The following is a 17,701-nucleotide window of genomic DNA, read 5'->3' as shown; positions in this document are numbered from 1 at the left end:
TGTAGCTGTGATCCAAGTACTTCCTTAGCTCGGGTGAAAATAGAACAGAGTGGTTTCCTATAAACATGTTTCACCCTCTGTTATGTGCTTGGACAATTAAAGTAATATTAAAGTGTTACTAAACCCAGGACCCTGCATTCACTATATTTGGTCTCCGTATACAGTATACAGAAACATGGAAAGATTTTAGTAAATATAAAAAGCCAAATACCTTTTCTCATCAGTAGTATAAAACAGTCCTGTGACTTCTATCAGTGTCTGGTTAAAGCTTGTAGGAAGAGTTTTCATTCTACTCTGACTGTCCTATGAGGCTGCATGACTCCTGACCCTCTGTCTGGACAGTGCTGATTGGTCCTGTGCTGATCACATGCACCCTCCCAAGAAAAAAAAAAACTCTCTAGCAATACATACCAAACTGAGCATGTGCAGAGTGCCTCCAAGGCTCTCTACTATCAGGAGATGGATTGAGGATAGTAAAGGAAGGGGAGGGTCAGAGAAGACAGGATCAAACAGCATTTTTACACAATACGTGGGATTAACCCCTTAGTTTCCACAGTGAGTATAAAAAGCATGCTTTACTATACAGACTGATTTTACTGTTGTGGGTTTAGTAACACTTTAAACCCAAAAGCAAACATTTATTATATTGCAGCTTAGATGTGATAGATGCACTTTTTTTAGTCTTTCTTGCCTTTATTTTTACCTGGTAGTTCTGCCATTAAGCCTGTTGCTATTCAACAAAACAAGCTGTTCCACAGATGTAGCAGTTACAGGGTCGAGGCAAAACATTTACCACTGAAAGGGGGTGCTTACAATAATCAGCTTTTATTTATTTATGTAAAACCTTTATTCCAAAAGAAAAAAAAAACTGTTTGTTGTAACTGAACTGCTTATAAAGTGTTAGCTGGAGTTTGACTTCAATCTGCTGTGCAAAGGTACTCCTCTGTGCTCCTTCATCCAGAGTGGGGGGCATTCTAATACAGGAGGGGCAGACCACCACATGAAAATAGAGGGGGGAAAAGTCTAAAAAAGGAAAACAAATGCAGCAACCACATCTAATGACTGGTAAGCTGCAATATATTACATTTTTGGTTGTGGGTTTAATACCGCTTTAACATCTGTCTTCCTAAATTCCATGACATGATGGTAATTGACCTTGTGAGTGTCAGGAACATACCCCAGTATGGATAGCCACACATGTACAGGTAACTCAGTCATCTTAATCCAATAACCACGTTGTATATTGTCAAAACCCTTGACATGAAAAGTGAAGCACCATAACAATGTTTGGGTCCGGAATAAAGTATATTACAAATATTGGGCACGGTTTCCAACATGTTTCGGAAGCCCAGCATCTCTCCCCCTTCATCAGGGCCACAGAATGTGGGGTTTGACAATCTGGGACTCAAGAGGTAACTGATTAATTCAATTAGCATTCCAGTTAAATCCTAACTATAACTAAACCTGCTCCTACTCCTATTCTAAGCCTATTATAAAAAACACTGTAAAGGAAAGGTGTATATACTTACCTCTTCTCAGGGTGCTCGGGTCTGGTCACATGATCTCTCCAGCAGCCGGCTTCAGTGAAGAGGAGGGATCGGCGATAATGGCTGGAGAGCCTGGGTCATGACGTCACCCAGAGGCTCACTATGGGGCATCTGTTGTCGGCTGTCCCTCCTCTACAATGAAGCCACCACTGGGAAACGATCATGTGACCGGACTAGAGCACCCTCAACATAGGGAAGTATAGACATCTTTCCTTATACAGGGTAGTTAGAATAGGGCTTAGAAAGTGGGTGGGAGTAGATTTAGCTATAGTTAGGATTTGACCGGAATGCTACTTTAACCACTTCAGCCCCGGAAGATTTTCCCCCTTAATGACCAAGCCATTTTTTGCGATACGGCACTGCGTCAATTTAACTGAAAATTGCGCGGTCGTGCGACGTTGTACCCAAACAAAATGTATGTCCTTTTTTTTCCACAAATAGAGCTTTCTTTTGGTGGTATTCGATCACCTCTGTGGTTTTTATTTTTTGCACTATAAACAAAAAAAGAGCGACGATTTTGAAAAAAAACACAATATTTTGTACTTTTTGCTATAATAAATATCCCAAAAAATGTTTTTAAAAAAAGTCTTCATCAGGCCGATACATATTTTTGGTAAAAAAAAAAATCGCAATAAGCGTATATTGAATGGTTTGCGCAAAAGTTATAGCACCTACAAAATAGGGGATAGATTTATGGCATTTTTATTATTTTTCTTTACTAGTAATGGCAGCGATATGCGATTTTTATCAGGACATTGCGGTGGACAAATCAGACACTTGACACTTTTTTGGGACCATTGAGGTTTATACAGCGATCAGAGCTAAAAATAGCCACTGATTACTGTATGAATCTCACTGGCAGGGAAGGGGTTAACACTAGGGGGCGATCAAGGGGTTAAATGTGTTCCCTATGTGTGTTCTACTTGTGGGGTGAATGTGACTGACTAGAGGAGGAGACAGATCATTGTTCCTTCTTGGTAGGAACACACAATCTGTCTCCTCTCCCCTGACAGAACCGGGATTTGGGTGTTTACACACACAGATCCCGGTTCCCGTTGTGTCACCGCACCCTCCAGGCACATGCATCGGCTCTGGGACAAGCTGCGGGCACGCGCCTGCTACAGCTATGGCGGCTCACGCAGTATAACTGGTCGGGAAGGGGTTAAAGTTTAACTCCACTTTTGTTGAGAAAAAAAACATTCCCCTCTGGGTGATCTATGTACATTGAAAGGATTATAACAACCTTTGCTGCAGACTCCTACCTTTTGTTATTCTGAAGTAATCCCTGTGTGTTTTTTTTGTGCCTCTGTGCCTAGTGGGTCTAATGGGAGGGGTTTCATAATTATCAATCAACTGTGGCAGCTGCAGGGCACTAATGAGGAAATTTGCTGGGCCTGCATCCCTTTAGACGTGTTCCTATTGGAAATATCTCACCAAAAATAAAAATTTTGTTGCAGGGGATGCCTGAATCTGACTTGTATTTTAGGCAGACTTCTGGGAAAATTGGTGAGCCAATCACACAAGCAGGAAATGATGTTTCTGGGGAGTGGTCTGTATACACTCTGTGTACAGAACAACTCCAGATAGCCATAGTGCATTGCATTCTCAGAAAATTACAGTGGCTGCAGATTGAAAAGGAAAGGTAATTTTTAATAACATTCAATTACAATATGATTAGTGTCACACTTGTGTGCGCTATATCATTTTTTCTTTATTTGCTATTTTTTTCCCCATGAAAGTGGATTGCCCTTTAAGATTTGTGTGTGCCATACACATTGATTTGTATGTGTGTTTTTTTTTTTGTTTTAACATTTTATCTTCTGCTAAAACTTTTGTGAATCGGTCACTGCTTGGACCTTGAAGAAGGGGACACACCCCGAAAGCTCGTCCATGAAAAATTATTTGTTAGTGCAAATAAAAAAAGTTTTACGGACAGTACTCAATTTTCTCTGTGTTCTCACTATAACACCATGACATTAAGCTGCTGGTTTGAGAAAACTGTGGCTGAATGTCACTGTATCTTAGTATAAACACACCTCTTACTTCATCAGTTACCTCCCAAGTCAGATTTTTGATTCCTTGTTATCTTAAAGCGGAGTTCCACACAAAAATGGAACTTCCTCTTTTTGGAATCCCCCCTCCAGTGTCACATTTGGCACCTTTCAGGGGGGAGGGGGGAGCATATACCTGTCTAATACAGGTATTTTGCTCCCACTTCCGTGCATAGATACCCGCGCCACCTGCGGGTATCTACGCTCCCCCCCCCCCCCCGCTGTCTTCTGGGAGACACACAGGTCCCAGGAGACAGCAGGGACCAGTGGGAACACGCAGCGCGAGTTGTGCATGCGCAGTAGGGAACCAGAAAGTGAAGCTGCAGGGCTTCACTTCCTGATTCCCTTACCGAAGATGACGGGGGCAGCACCCGAGAGCTGAGGGACAGATCGGCTTCAGCTGCCGACATCGTGGGCTCTCTGGACAGGTAAGTGTCCATATTTTAAAAGTCAACAGCTGCAGTATTTGTAGCTGCTGACTTTAAAAAAAAAAAAACTTGGTGGAACTCCGCTTTAAGCCCTGATAAAGGGGGTGATGTAGGGCCTCAAAATGCATTGGCTGCTGTAACCAATTGATATATGGAAAAAACTTAATTTCAGACTCAACATTGTGGTGTGGCGCTTCAACTTTAAGATCAGAATTTTGCCTACTCAACCCAGGGTGACTGTTGTAACTCCTTGGTTTGCGGAAGCTTCCCATCTACCAATGAGAGGCCCTACAGGGACTCCAACCATAGAAAAGTGCCATTAATATGAACACAAAATCATCACACACTTGCAGCTCCAGGTTCCAGTGCCTTCAACCCCTGAATATTTTTCTAAATTTCTTCTACAAGTTCTGGGTTTATTGATGCACACTGTTTTGTGCTGTAAAATAAGTCATTATTTTCCCCACCTTCCTTATCAATGCCCTCTATAATAATAAAAAAAAAAGATGTGCAGGTCTCAGATGCAGACTAATCCATCTTCTCACTGCCCAGCCTGCCCATTGTGTGCCCATGTAAGACACTTAGGAGGAAGAATGTAAAGTTGTATTAAACCCCAAAACACACATGTAATGCATTGGAGTTTGCCAACCTTTAGATGTGTTGGATGCAAAAAATGTGTTGGATCCTGTCCCAGGGTGTCTCCAGTCTAGATGAAATAGTATAGCAGACCTCTTTGGACAGCAGTATAGTCAACCAGGGGGTGGGGGAGGTAATGTTATACTAGTAGATTTAGATTACTTAAAGTGGTTGTAAATGCTGAAGGCTTTTTACCTGCATGCTATTCTATTCTGTGTGCTGCTCCTCCCACAGGCCCCCCTAATACTCAACCAAGCCCCCTCTCAATCCAGAGATGTGCATGGGAGCCTCAGCTGCCCTAGGTCTCTCCTCATTGGCTGGGACACAGCAGTGAGAGCCATTGGCTGCCACTGCTGTCAATCAGAGCCAGTGAGTCAATGAGAAGAGAGCGGGATTGAGCAAGCATCAGTGTCCCCATAGCAAGCGACATGTTTGTTATTTAAAAAAAAAAACAAAAAAAACAAAAGGGATCTTTTAGAATCACTTTAACAAATTGAAGCTGAACTCCAGCTAACACTTTATAAGCAGTTGCGGCAACAGTTTTTTTTTTTATTTTTTCGTTTTGGGAACGTTTTAGGTGAAAAAATGAAAGCTGTCCATTGTAAGCACCCCTGTTTTATCAAGACTGCTATTTTGTCTGAACAGCTTGGTCAGCTTGGTCTGTAGAGGAGGTTGAAAAAAAATTAAAAAATATAAAGGAAAAACATCAAAAAAAAAAAAAAAAAAAAAAAGAAAATGAATGCAGCCATCACATCTAAGAATTGGTAAGCTGCAATTTAATACATTTGTGTAATACTGCTTTAATTTAGAAAGGAAATTGCCATTTTTCCATTTGCTGAAATATTAAATTTGCCTCAAAATTTGCAATGCAGACTGTTTTCTGATCATGTCAATGGTAATCATCGGCATTAATGATGAGCTAAGACTAAAGCAAAGCCTTTTATGCTAAAAAAAAAAAGAGCCACGTGATTACTGAGTACATGCTGACGCCCAATGTGAACCTAACAAACATAACAAAATTAAAATAATAATAAAACTCTCAAATCCTATTTGAAAAATAAAAAAGGTGCATCCACAACCCTCAAGACCCCCCAAAAAAGCATGTTGCATCCTTAGCTTCCACCAAAAACTCCTTTATTTTACCCTTCCTATTGCATTGTATTTTAAATTTCATAATGGGGAAATTTTGCTGAAAAGACTTGATTTTTGCTGAAGTTCCAACAAGGAGAAAAGTTTGTTTCGCTTATCCCTACCTAATAAAATATATTGTAAGTACATAGCCCAGCTATGGAAAATATTGGCTGTATACATCTCCAGCTGTGCACCCAGAACGGCCATTATCTTTTAATCTAAAAAATAAAGCTAAAATCAAATTAACATGCCAATGTCTGCCATTTCTTTGTGTGCCCTTTAAATTAAGAATATCTAAAATACTTTGTAGCTTAGACTCTCAGTATTCGATCTCTCTTGTGTCATTATGCAGGCAATCGGAGAGGATTTAGTTTGCTTTGTTCTAAAATCATTGGCTGCCAGAAACATATAAACCTATAGGTGTCACTACAGCAGTATGGAAAAGGTTAAAGACGGAGCGAGAACCAAGAAGGAACTAAGATATTTACTTGGTTTTCCTTCTTTTTTGTTTCAATATTTTTATTGATATATCAAATAGAAAGGAAAAAGTACAATCATATAAATACAAGATAGTCAAAAATAAATATTCGTGTGGTAGAATTTTTTATAGAAAGAACCATCTAACCACAAATATTTTAAATACAAAGTGCTACTAAATGATTGTTGTAAAGGATCTTGACATCTCTAATATAAACAAAAAGGAGTGAAGAAAAGTTCAATAAAGAAAGAAAAAAAAAAGAAAACTATTGAAAATAGAGAGTACTGAATAGAGTGTACTGAAAAAGGAGTACACAACAGGGAAGTAATATAAAACCGATCATAAACAATTCGACAAATAGTCTATGCAGGGTTTCCATACTTTGTCAAAAGAACATCGTTTGTCTAGTAATATTGTTGTAAGACGTTCAATAATCATTATTATAAATGACAAACTATTTTTCTGGTACAATGTTTTTATTGGAAAAAAAAAAGGGAAAAACCCCAGATAACGAATTCCCACGCAGGGGATATGTACAAAAAACATAAGAAAGAGGTTTACATAAAAGTACATAATGAAACTTATTTTAAGAGTGTATTTTATCAACTGACATTGACCTACCAGCCAGGGCCGGAGGTCAGTGCGCTATGCCCAAGCCATGGGGCCCAGGAGCTGAGGCAGACAAGGGTGAGCGGAGTTGTCCGCAAAACAGGGAAGAGGGTGACAAACAAACACAAGAAGAGAGAAAAAAAGAAAAAAGGAAAAGGGAAAGAACACATATACCACAACGGGGGGGGGGGGGGGGGGGGAGGAGGGAGGGAGGTAAGTGTAGAGCAGAGCAGCGGGCGAGAGGCCCAGGAAGAGAGGAAATGGGAGGGGGGGGGGAAGGGGTCCCCCAGGCTGGAGGTTAGTTCAAATTGAATTTACAGATTTAGAAATGACAAATTATTTTTAACCAATTTTCAATGGGAACAGTAGGAGATTTCCAGGATTTGGCTATTGCAATTCTAGCAGCAGTAAAGATGAATGCCGTTAAATTTCCTTGTATGTCCCTGAGAATTTTCAATTGGGTATCCCAATAATGCTTGTTTAGGAGATTAAATAAGGTTAATTTGGGTTAAGGAGTATATGAAATTATAAACATTTATCCCAAATTTTTTTATTTTTGGACATGTCCACCAAATATGGAACATAGTGCCATCCATACCACATCCCCTAAAACATAGTGGTGATACTTCCGAGAAATATTTTGCTATTCTAATCGGTACCATATACCACCTTAGTAATATCTTATAATTAGCTTCTATCAGGGAAGTATTAATATAGGATTTAGAGGCGTATTGTGCCAACTTGAACCAGTCATCAGTTAAAATTGTTTCATCTAGATCTTGTTCCCATTTATGCATGTAAAATTATGTTTTCTGAATTAGAAATCAAAACAGAATACATTTTTGAAATGTAACCAGTATGTTTATCAAAAGATCTACATAAGCATTCCATTGAGGTGGAAGAAGTCAGGTCAAATGAATGTTGTAAAGTCTGTATATAATGCAAAATCTGTGAATAATGTTGCATCTCAGAATCAGGAAATTAAAATTTCTCTCGGAATGTTGGTATTGTTAAAATACCTCTATGGTCATAAAAATCAGCAATTCGTAATAAACCTTTAATCCTCCACCAAGAAAAAAATAGTGGATTGAGACCTGGGGCGAATGAAGGATTACCGGTTAAGGGAGCTAAAAAAAATGGAGAGATATAAATTTATGAGCTTTACTTAGTCTGTCCCATAAACTGAAAGAAAAGGAAAGTGTAGGACACATTATAGGTGGTCTATTTTTGTTTCGTAACCACATTAAATGGCTAATAGGTTTTGATGAATAAAGAGAAGATTCAATTTTCATCCACGAGGATTGTGGTGACGTTGTATGAAAACAGATTAGTTGAGCTAACTGTGATGCATGAAAGTATTTTACTAAATCTGGTAGTCCCAAACCTCCTTGTAATCTTGGTGCGTGTAGTGTGTGCATTCACTCTGGGTCTTTTATTTACCCAGATAAAGTTTGATATTTTCCGTTGGAGCAATTTTAGATCCGGCATTTGGATCGAAATAGGTAATGTTCTGAACAGATATAATAATCTCGGTAAGATATTAATTTTGATTGTGTATAGTCTACCAAACCATGAAGGTGAAGAACCTGCCCAGCACTGAAGATCTAATGACAGTTTTTTTTATATAATGGGGGATAATTGGCTTTATATAAGGTGTGAAGGAAAAGTGTAAGAAAATTCCAAGATATGCAAGAGTTTCCTTTTGCCATTTAAAGGGGAATGTTTTTGTATCGTTTGGACAGTATCTGTATTGAGGTTGATGTTTAAGGCCTCAGATTTCGAGTGATTAATTTAAGACCAGAAATGTCAGTAAAGTATTGCAATGTTTGGTATAGATTGGATAGCAAAGTTATTGGGGAGGAGAAGAGCATTAGAATATCATCCGCAAAAAGGGCATATTTATGTTCTCTGTCACCACAATATATGCCTTTAATATCAGGGTGATTTCTGATTTTTATTGCCAAGGGTTCCAAAGCCAAGATAAACAATGTGGGAGAAAGGGGGCATCCTTGTCGCGTACCTCTGTAAATATTCATAATTCGTGAACTATAACCTTTTACAATAAGTTTGGCTGTGGGTGTACTGTATAAGGTCTGTATTATAGTCAAGAAATTGTGACCAAACCCAAAGCGTTTTAATACATAAAATAAGTAGTCCCAGGACACATAATCAAAGGCCTTATGAAGGTCCAATGATAAAAGCACTCCTTTCCGCATGCCATAGTTATCCCAATTAGTATAGCGCCAAAATTATATTTATCAGTCTCCAGGTTTGATTGGGAGCTTTCTAGTAGGAACAAACCCAACCTGGTCTGGATATATATATTGAGATAAAAATTAGTTTAATCTTGTTGCTAATACTTTTGTTAATATCTTAAGATCCACATTAATAATCAAAATTGGACGATAATTTGCACAATTGCTATGATTTTTTCCCGATCTAGGGATTACGTGGATAAAAGCCGAATTTTCATGGGATGGCAAAGGAGATCCCTTTTTAAAATTATTGAAAAAAATAACATAAATGTGGTACCAATAAATCTGAATATTTTCTATAATAGTGACCAGAAAATCCATCGGGACCAGGCGCTTTAGATGGTTTTAAGTTTTTAATTGCTCATCTAATTTCATGATCCGTAAAATCACTTTCCATCAAATCTGTATGATCTTTCGTAATTCTTGGGAGCGAGAGATCCTGAAAGAATTTATCAGCATGAATGATGGAAAATGAATCCGGAGAAGCATAAAGTTTAGAATAAAAATCAAAAAATTCTCGGACTATAAGCTGCGGATTTTGGGTTGAATTACCATTTTTCAAACGTAACTTTGGCATGGCTGGGTTAAATGAACGAGGATTGAGTTTTCTTGCCAGCAATGTAGACTGTTTGTCTTCTGCAGAATAGAATTGATGTCTAGACCATCGTAGATACTTCTCCGCTTTGGTAGTAAGACTAATGCCGCGTACACACGGTCGGACTTTCTATCCTACTTGGTCCGGCACACTTTCCGACGGACTTTGTCCGCCAGGTGCGCCGGACTTTAAAACGAACGGACTTGCCCACACACGCCGGGATTTTCCGGCGGGCTAAGTCCGCCCGTCTTTCCGACGGACTTTCGCCGGAGTTCCGGCGGACTTTCAGAATGAACGGACTTGCCCACACACGGACAAGTCCGTTCATTTTGAACGTGACTCAGGTGCGACGGGACTAGAAAAGGATGTCAATCTTGCCGCTTTTATCGGCTAGATTGACACCTTGCGAGCCCCGTCGCGGGGCATACCAGGCCCTTAGGTCTGGTATGGATTATAAAGGGGAACCCCTACGCCGAAAAAACGGCGTGGGGTCCCCCCTAAAATCCATACCAGACCCCGATCCGAGCACGCAGCCTGGCCGGTCAGGAAAGGGGGTGGGGACGAGCGAGCGCCCCCCCCCTCCTGAACCGTACCAGGCCGCATGCCCTCAACATGGGGGGTGGGTGCTTTGGGGGAGGGGGGCGCCCTGCGCCCCCCCCCAAAGCACCTTGTCCCCATGTTGATGAGGACAAGGGCCTCTTCCCGACAACCCTGGCCGTTGGTTGTCGGGGTCTGCGGGCGGGGGCTTATCGGAATCTGGGAGCCCCCTTTAATAAGGGGGCCCCCAGATCCCGGCCCCCCACCCTATGTAAATGAGTATGGGGTACATGGTACCCCTACCCATTTACCTAGGAAAAAAGTGTAAGTAATAAAACACACCACACAGGTTTTTAAAATATTTTATTAAACAGCTCCGGGGGGGGGATCTTCCTCCGGCTTCGGGGGTCTTCTTCCGGCTTCGGGGGTCCCTCCGCTTCATCTTCTCCCGGCGTCCGGTTGGTTCTTCTCCGCTCTCCGGCCTCTTCTCCCGGTGTCGCAGGTCTTCGGCCGGCCCCTCCGCTCTCTTCATGTAGCTCTATTGCGAGCGGAGGTCCGGACTTCTGGGCTTCTGGGCTTCTTGGCTTCTTGGCTTCTTGGCTTGGCTTGGCTTCTCTTCTCTTCCCCCAGATGTTGACACGACGCTCTCTCCGGCTGGACTGGTGTCTGAGGGCTGCGTTGTGACTTATATAGGCGGAGACCCCGCCCCCATATGATGTCACAGTCCTTGGGCATGCTGGGACTGTGACGTTTTAGGGGGCGTGGTCGACCACGCCCCCTAAAACGTCACAGTCCCAGCATGCCCAGGGACTGTGACATCATATGGGGGCGGGGTCTCCGCCTATATAAGTCACAACGCAGCCCTCAGACACCAGTCCAGCCGGAGAGAGCGTCGTGTCAACATCTGGGGGAAGAGAAGAGAAGCCAAGCCAAGCCAAGAAGCCAAGAAGCCCAGAAGCCCAGAAGTCCGGACCTCCGCTCGCAATAGAGCTACATGAAGAGAGCGGAGGGGCCGGCCGAAGACCTGCGACACCGGGAGAAGAGGCCGGAGAGCGGAGAAGAACCAACCGGACGCCGGGAGAAGATGAAGCGGAGGGACCCCCGAAGCCGGAAGAAGACCCCCGAAGCCGGAAGAAGACCCCCGAAGCCGGAGGAAGATCCCCCCCCCGGAGCTGTTTAATAAAATATTTTAAAAACCTGTGTGGTGTGTTTTATTACTTACACTTTTTTCCTAGGTAAATGGGTAGGGGTACCATGTACCCCATACTCATTTACATAGGGTGGGGGGCCGGGATCTGGGGGCCCCCTTATTAAAGGGGGCTCCCAGATTCCGATAAGCCCCCGCCCGCAGACCCCGACAACCAACGGCCAGGGTTGTCGGGAAGAGGCCCTTGTCCTCATCAACATGGGGACAAGGTGCTTTGGGGGGGGGGGGGCGCAGGGCGCCCCCCTCCCCCAAAGCACCCACCCCCCATGTTGAGGGCATGCGGCCTGGTACGGTTCAGGAGGGGGGGGCGCTCGCTCGTCCCCACCCCCTTTCCTGACCGGCCAGGCTGCGTGCTCGGATCGGGGTCTGGTATGGATTTTAGGGGGGGGCCCACGCCGTTTTTTCGGCGTAGCGGGGTTCCCCTTTATAATCCATACCAGACCTAAGGGCCTGGTATGCCCCGCGCTCGCCGCAATAGGAAGATTTGTTTTTCCTATTGCAGCGAGCGCGAGATGCAATACCATGCCCTCGTGTCGTATTTGGTCTGTCGGACCAGCCTACACACGAGCGGGCTTTCCGTCGGACCAGCACACACACGAGCGGACTTTCCGCCCGAAACTGAGTCCGACGGAAAGATTTAAAACATGTTTCAAATCTTGGTCCGGCGGGCTTTTGGGAAAAAGTCCGCCGGAAAAGTCCGCCGCCGCCCACACACGGGCGGATTGTCCGGCACACTCTGGTCCGCCGGACCAAGTATGCCGGAAAGTCCGACCGTGTGTACGCGGCATAAGATTTAGAATAGTACATGCTGCATCAATTTTATATCGTAAATCTAAATGAGGATTATTTTTTGTTCACAAGTGATATTCCGCAGTTCTGCTTCCTGTTGTAGTATTGTATGTTCACGGATTCGATTTGATCTAGACGCTATTTGAATTAATTTGCCACGAATGGTGGCTTTATGAGCTGCCCAAATAATATTTGGGGAAATATGGGAGTGGTTATCAATAAAATATTGTTTGATTGCAGATTCTATTTCAATATAGATAGAAGGATCATCAAGTAGGGAGGCATTCAAGCGCCAAGAGGAGGGTTTAGGTTTGAACCACATATTCGATAACGTGAGTCGTACTGGGGAATGATCAGACCATGATACATCGAGTACGGCAGCTGAAGTAATGAAAGGAAGCAATGGCGATAGTGTAAATAGATGATTTATTCTAGAGTAAGTTTTGTGTACATGAGAATAAAAAGTAAAGTCTCAAACTGTGGGGTTGAGATCTCTCCAAATGTCTATAAGATCGTAAGAGTATAATAGTAATATATGAAGGATTCAATATAGAGGCATGTTACTATCTCCTCCTAAAATAACATGACCATCTATATGGGGCATTAAAGTATTTAGCATAGATTCAAAAAATTTCACCTGTCCTACATTCAGAGCATAATAGGAGATCAGAGTAATGGTGTGTTCATAAATTTTACCAACTACCATAACGTATCTCCCATCCTCATCCTTAAGTACTACAGTAGGATCAAAAGGGACGTGTTTAGCTATACATATTGCCACATCTCTTTTTTATCTGGTCCATTAGAGAGACAGAAAGTGGGATATTTTGCATGTAGGTATTTAGGGGTTGAAGTTTGGAAAAAGTGAGTTTCTTGTAGGAATAATAAATCTATACCCAACTTATGGTAGTACTGAGAGGCTGTTGTGCGTTTAGTCGTAGAATTAAAGCATTGTACATTGTGTGTTAATACGTTAACCCCTTCCCGCCGACCGTACGCACATCTGCGTACTCGGCTTTCGGGGGTTATACCGGGATGATGCCCGCAGCTGCAGGCATCATCCCGGTACCGTTGTTTCGAGCGGGCGATCGGCTATCCGTATATAACAACCGATGAGGCTAAAAGCCGCTCGGCTGTTATACCGGAGGAGCGGGAGGGGACATCCCCCCCCCTCCCGCCGCCACCTCCCGCTGCTCTTACCGGGCCTCCCGTGCGATTGGGAGGCCCGGTGTCCAATCGGCTGCCTCCAGCAGCTGTGGGCGGGCTGGAACGAAGCTGTGGGTGGCTTCATTCCAGCCTTCTCAATGTAAACGTGGAAGCAATGTCATGACGTCACTTCCTGTTTACTCGGCTGCCAATGGCGCGGAATTTTAAAAAATACACAGTATTCAGAATCGCCGTTTTCGGCGATCTGAATACTTTGAAGTGCAGAGGAGGGATTGGAGGTCTTTTAGACCCCCGATCCCTCCATAAAGAGTACCTGTCACCACCTATTACTGCAATAAAAGTAAAAAAAAAAAAACATTTTTTTTAAAAACACAATTTTTAAGTATAAAAATAAATAAAATAAATATTAAAAAAAAAAAAATGTTAAAGCGCCCCCGTCCCCGCAAAGTCGCGCACGCAAATGTAAACGGTGTTCAAATCACACATGTGAGGTATCGCCAAGATCGTCAGAGCGAGAGCAATAATTCTAGCCCTAGACCTCCTCTGTAACTCTAACCTGGTAACCGTAAAAAAAAAAAATTTAAAGTGTCGCCTATGGAAATTGATAGCTACCATAGTTTGTCGCCATTCCACGAGTGCGTGCAATTATAAAGCATGACATGTTTGGTATCTATTTACTCGGCGTAACATCATCTTTCACATTATACAAAAAAATTGGGGTAACTTTACTGTTTGGATTTTTTAAAATTCGTGGAAGTGTCCCTTTTCCAAAAATTTGCATTTAAAACACCGCTGCACAAATACCGTGTGATAAAAAATATTGCAACAATCTCCATTTTATTCTCTAGACTCTCTGCTAAAAAAATATATATAATGTTTGGGGGTTCTAAGTAATTTTCTAGCAAAAAATATGGATTTTAACTTGTAAACACCAAATTTCAAAAATAGGCTTAGTCATGAAAGGGTTAAATTTGGAGGAAGCAGCAGTCAACATGAACGTCTATTGTTCTTTACTTGTATAAGGAAAATCTCCAGCAACGTGCGTATAAATACATTACATATCCCAGATACAATAAGCTTTAATAAGCATGGTGTACTCAAGCAAAGAAATAACAGGAAAGAAAAGAATGGGGAAAAGTTAGTAAAAATACAAGAATCAGTAGTGTATAAAAAGGTGTAAATACGTTAATCCTACATTTTTGGTAAAATAATATTCCCATAAATTGGTGTGAGGTTACCGCTCTCAATTGAGTCATGGCAAGCTCACTTAGAAATGGCATGCGTGTCCACACCAAACCTTTTCCTTTAGAAAATGTATAAAGGAAGCGGCTATATTCCCGGAGTGGGCAGAACCTAAGAATCAAAATAATATAACCATTTTCTGTATAAGATTAAACTTAACTGCTTAACAAAAGCAAATAATTCAAAGTCAGTCAAGTCCCAAATAGCTTGAGGTGGGTGACCTGTTAAAATCGGGTGAATCAAGCTATTAACTAACAAACTGTATCAATAATTGGAAGAATCAACCAGTAGAAGGATGTATTTTCTTGGATGAAGAACCACCTTGTTTGGACCACAGGGGTGAGAGAGGGTGAACTTGAATCCCCTTATGGAAGAATCATTGGAGATGAGACCCAGGCCGAGTATAACATCCTCTCCTTCCTGAAAAGTGGCGAAGGAGTGAGATTTGCCCATGTAAAAAAAGGACAAGCGAAAGGGAAATGACCAGCGATATTCAATGTGATGATCGGTCAAGTGAGTTAGCAACGGTTTCAGCAAATGTCTTTTTTGAATAGTTAATTGAGAGATATCTGAAAATATCTGAATGTTATAACTCAGGAGTTTGATGTCATGTTTGAGTCTGGCAGCAGACATTAATTTCTCCTTAATATTGTAAAAATTAAATTTTACTATGATATCTCTGGGCAAGCCATCCGATCTAGGGGCTGTCAGGGCACAATGTACTCTGTCGATTTCAAGATGGTGGGGTGAAATATCGGGAATCAATCATAGCAATATATGTATTGCATCCTCCAAATCCACCACCGATTCGGGTAATCCCCATACTCTAAAATGATGACGTCTAGAACGATTTTCTAAATCTTCAATTATAACATTGGCCAGATCTAATTTTTCTTGCCATGATGAAATTATGGTGACGTTCTGGGTTACACGCTGACCTGTGTCGTCCATTTTGGATTCAATAGTATCTAAACGTACACAAATATTTTGTAAGTCAGATTTCAATTCAGTAGTGGTAATATCACAAGCTCTAGAAAGTTCTCTATGTAGAAGTGCAGAGAATTTATGCAATAACACATTTTAGGTGAAGGAGACTGCTGAGGTACTGAGTGCGCAGATTTAGATGATTTGGGTGGCTTGTTTTTTACCACTCCTGTATTTCTACGCTGCATGGTAAGGTTCTCAATCTGAAGAGAGATATAATCCGCCATTCCCGGGTATCCGGATCGCTTATTATAAGCTTGAAAAGGGCAGTGATACGCGGGAGCCATTCAGAAAATGTCCGATGCCGGGGCCCGCGTGCATGCGCACTTTGGGTTTCCTTCTTAAACCATGTTATACTTATTCCACACAGCAAATCACCTGTCCTAATGTCCTAACTATAAAGTTTAATTAAATACAATAATAACAATTAAAAAAATTCATAATTCTTTGCAGAGGAAGAACAACATATTGTGAGTATTTACTAATTAAATCAACCATAATTTATTTATTTTTATTGTCTCAATAAAGTAATTAACATGTTCTAATGATGTAATTCTTTATAAGAATTTAAAGCAGAGTTATTGTAAAATTCAGTCTGCTTGAATAAGGAAGTATAGGCCCCATTCAGTTTCTACGCGCTTTCTGCGTGCTTGGCTCATGTCCAAAATTTGGAACACGAGCTTTTTTAGAGCGGAGAGAGGCCCATTCAAATGAATAGTGTTGCTCCAGAAACGCACTAAAAAAATGAAAAAAAAATCAAAACAAATACAAGACATATTAGCATTACTCAAGTGTGAACAAGGCCATAAAGAATTGACTGCTATAACTCACTACGGACTATGGTTTTGGTTCATGTTGATGATGTCCCCATCAATAGCTTCTGCCTTATGGTAGCCATACACAGTACCATATAACAGGATGTTCTCTATTCAACAAACCGACCAAATCGGATGTAACGCGCCCCCTAAGGAGCCACAGATTAACTGGATCCTCCCACTCCTGCACAGCCAGGCACACTAAATTTTCACAGGCACTCCAGAGACAGAGAACAGTCCGTGACTTTTTTTTTTGTATTTTATTAGGGGGTTTCAACTTGGATAGGGATGGGAGGTTATGGGATGCCCAGTTGACTTCAACAGAACTTCGGCAACAGCTTCAGGGACATCTTCTTATATACAGTCTCCTTGACACTCCTCTTGCACTTCACTTGCTTGCAGTCTCCAGCTGAATCACTGTTGGTAGATCTGATCAATTCTCAGTCGGATTTAAGTAATGGCCCTTTGCAGGCAGGAACTCGAAGCCCCATTCTGTGTAGCAGAATACAGTGATCAGCTTGTACTCTTCCTCCTGTGGCTACTGGTCCCAGCACTAGCTCTTCAGGCACTGCCAACCTACCTGGCTGCAGCTGCCCCTTTCACTAGCCCTCCAGGCTAACTTTCCTCTAAAGTCCTCCAGACTGAATCTTTACCAGCCCACCCGGCTGACTCTGCAGGAGATCTCCTGGAGAAGGATGAAGACTTGGCACAACGCGGTCTTCAGGGAGAACTGGCTACCTATAGTAGTCTCCCCCCTTGTAAGTTTCCAGTAGTGCTAATCTATTCACACTGTCCTCTCTCTTGCTCCAGTGCCTCCAGGATGGGCTTCCTCCATGTGTTGTGTCAGGATCCTTCCAGCACCTGAGCCCAAGGTCACCCCTCCCCCCAGACTAAGGGTACTCCTGAGGGCCACCGACCGCCTCCTCAGTACTATATCTCCATCTTCCTCCATCTGCCCCTGCTGGAATGGCTCATGGCTATTTAGGAGGCAAGCTCTGCCCCCAACCAGCCCACTACTGGGGATTGGTGAGGCCTCAAATATTCCAGACAGCTCCTCCTAACCTCCTGCCCACTAGCTCTAGAACATTCTCCAATGTCCCAAAAAACAGGGGGAGGCACCAGGGGAGCTGTCAGGATGGGTCATCAAGCCCTGACTCACTGAATCCTGACCATAGGTGTTCGCAGCCTATTGCATTAGGGTGTGCACTCCAAAGTTCAAACACATATGTC

General features: G+C 42.3%; 1 protein-coding gene across 1 annotated transcript in view; it reads right to left on the bottom strand.

Moving 5' to 3' along the window:
- The window catches only part of USH2A (usherin), a 1,400,924-nt gene that overhangs the window by 25,758 nt on the left and 1,357,465 nt on the right, over window positions 1-17,701 (bottom strand). The window lies entirely within an intron of this gene.

This window comes from Aquarana catesbeiana, linkage group LG04 (assembly GCF_042186555.1).
Source record: "Aquarana catesbeiana isolate 2022-GZ linkage group LG04, ASM4218655v1, whole genome shotgun sequence".
Lineage (NCBI taxonomy): Eukaryota > Metazoa > Chordata > Amphibia > Anura > Ranidae > Aquarana > Aquarana catesbeiana.
This window is presented reverse-complemented; position numbering and strand designations above follow the sequence as displayed.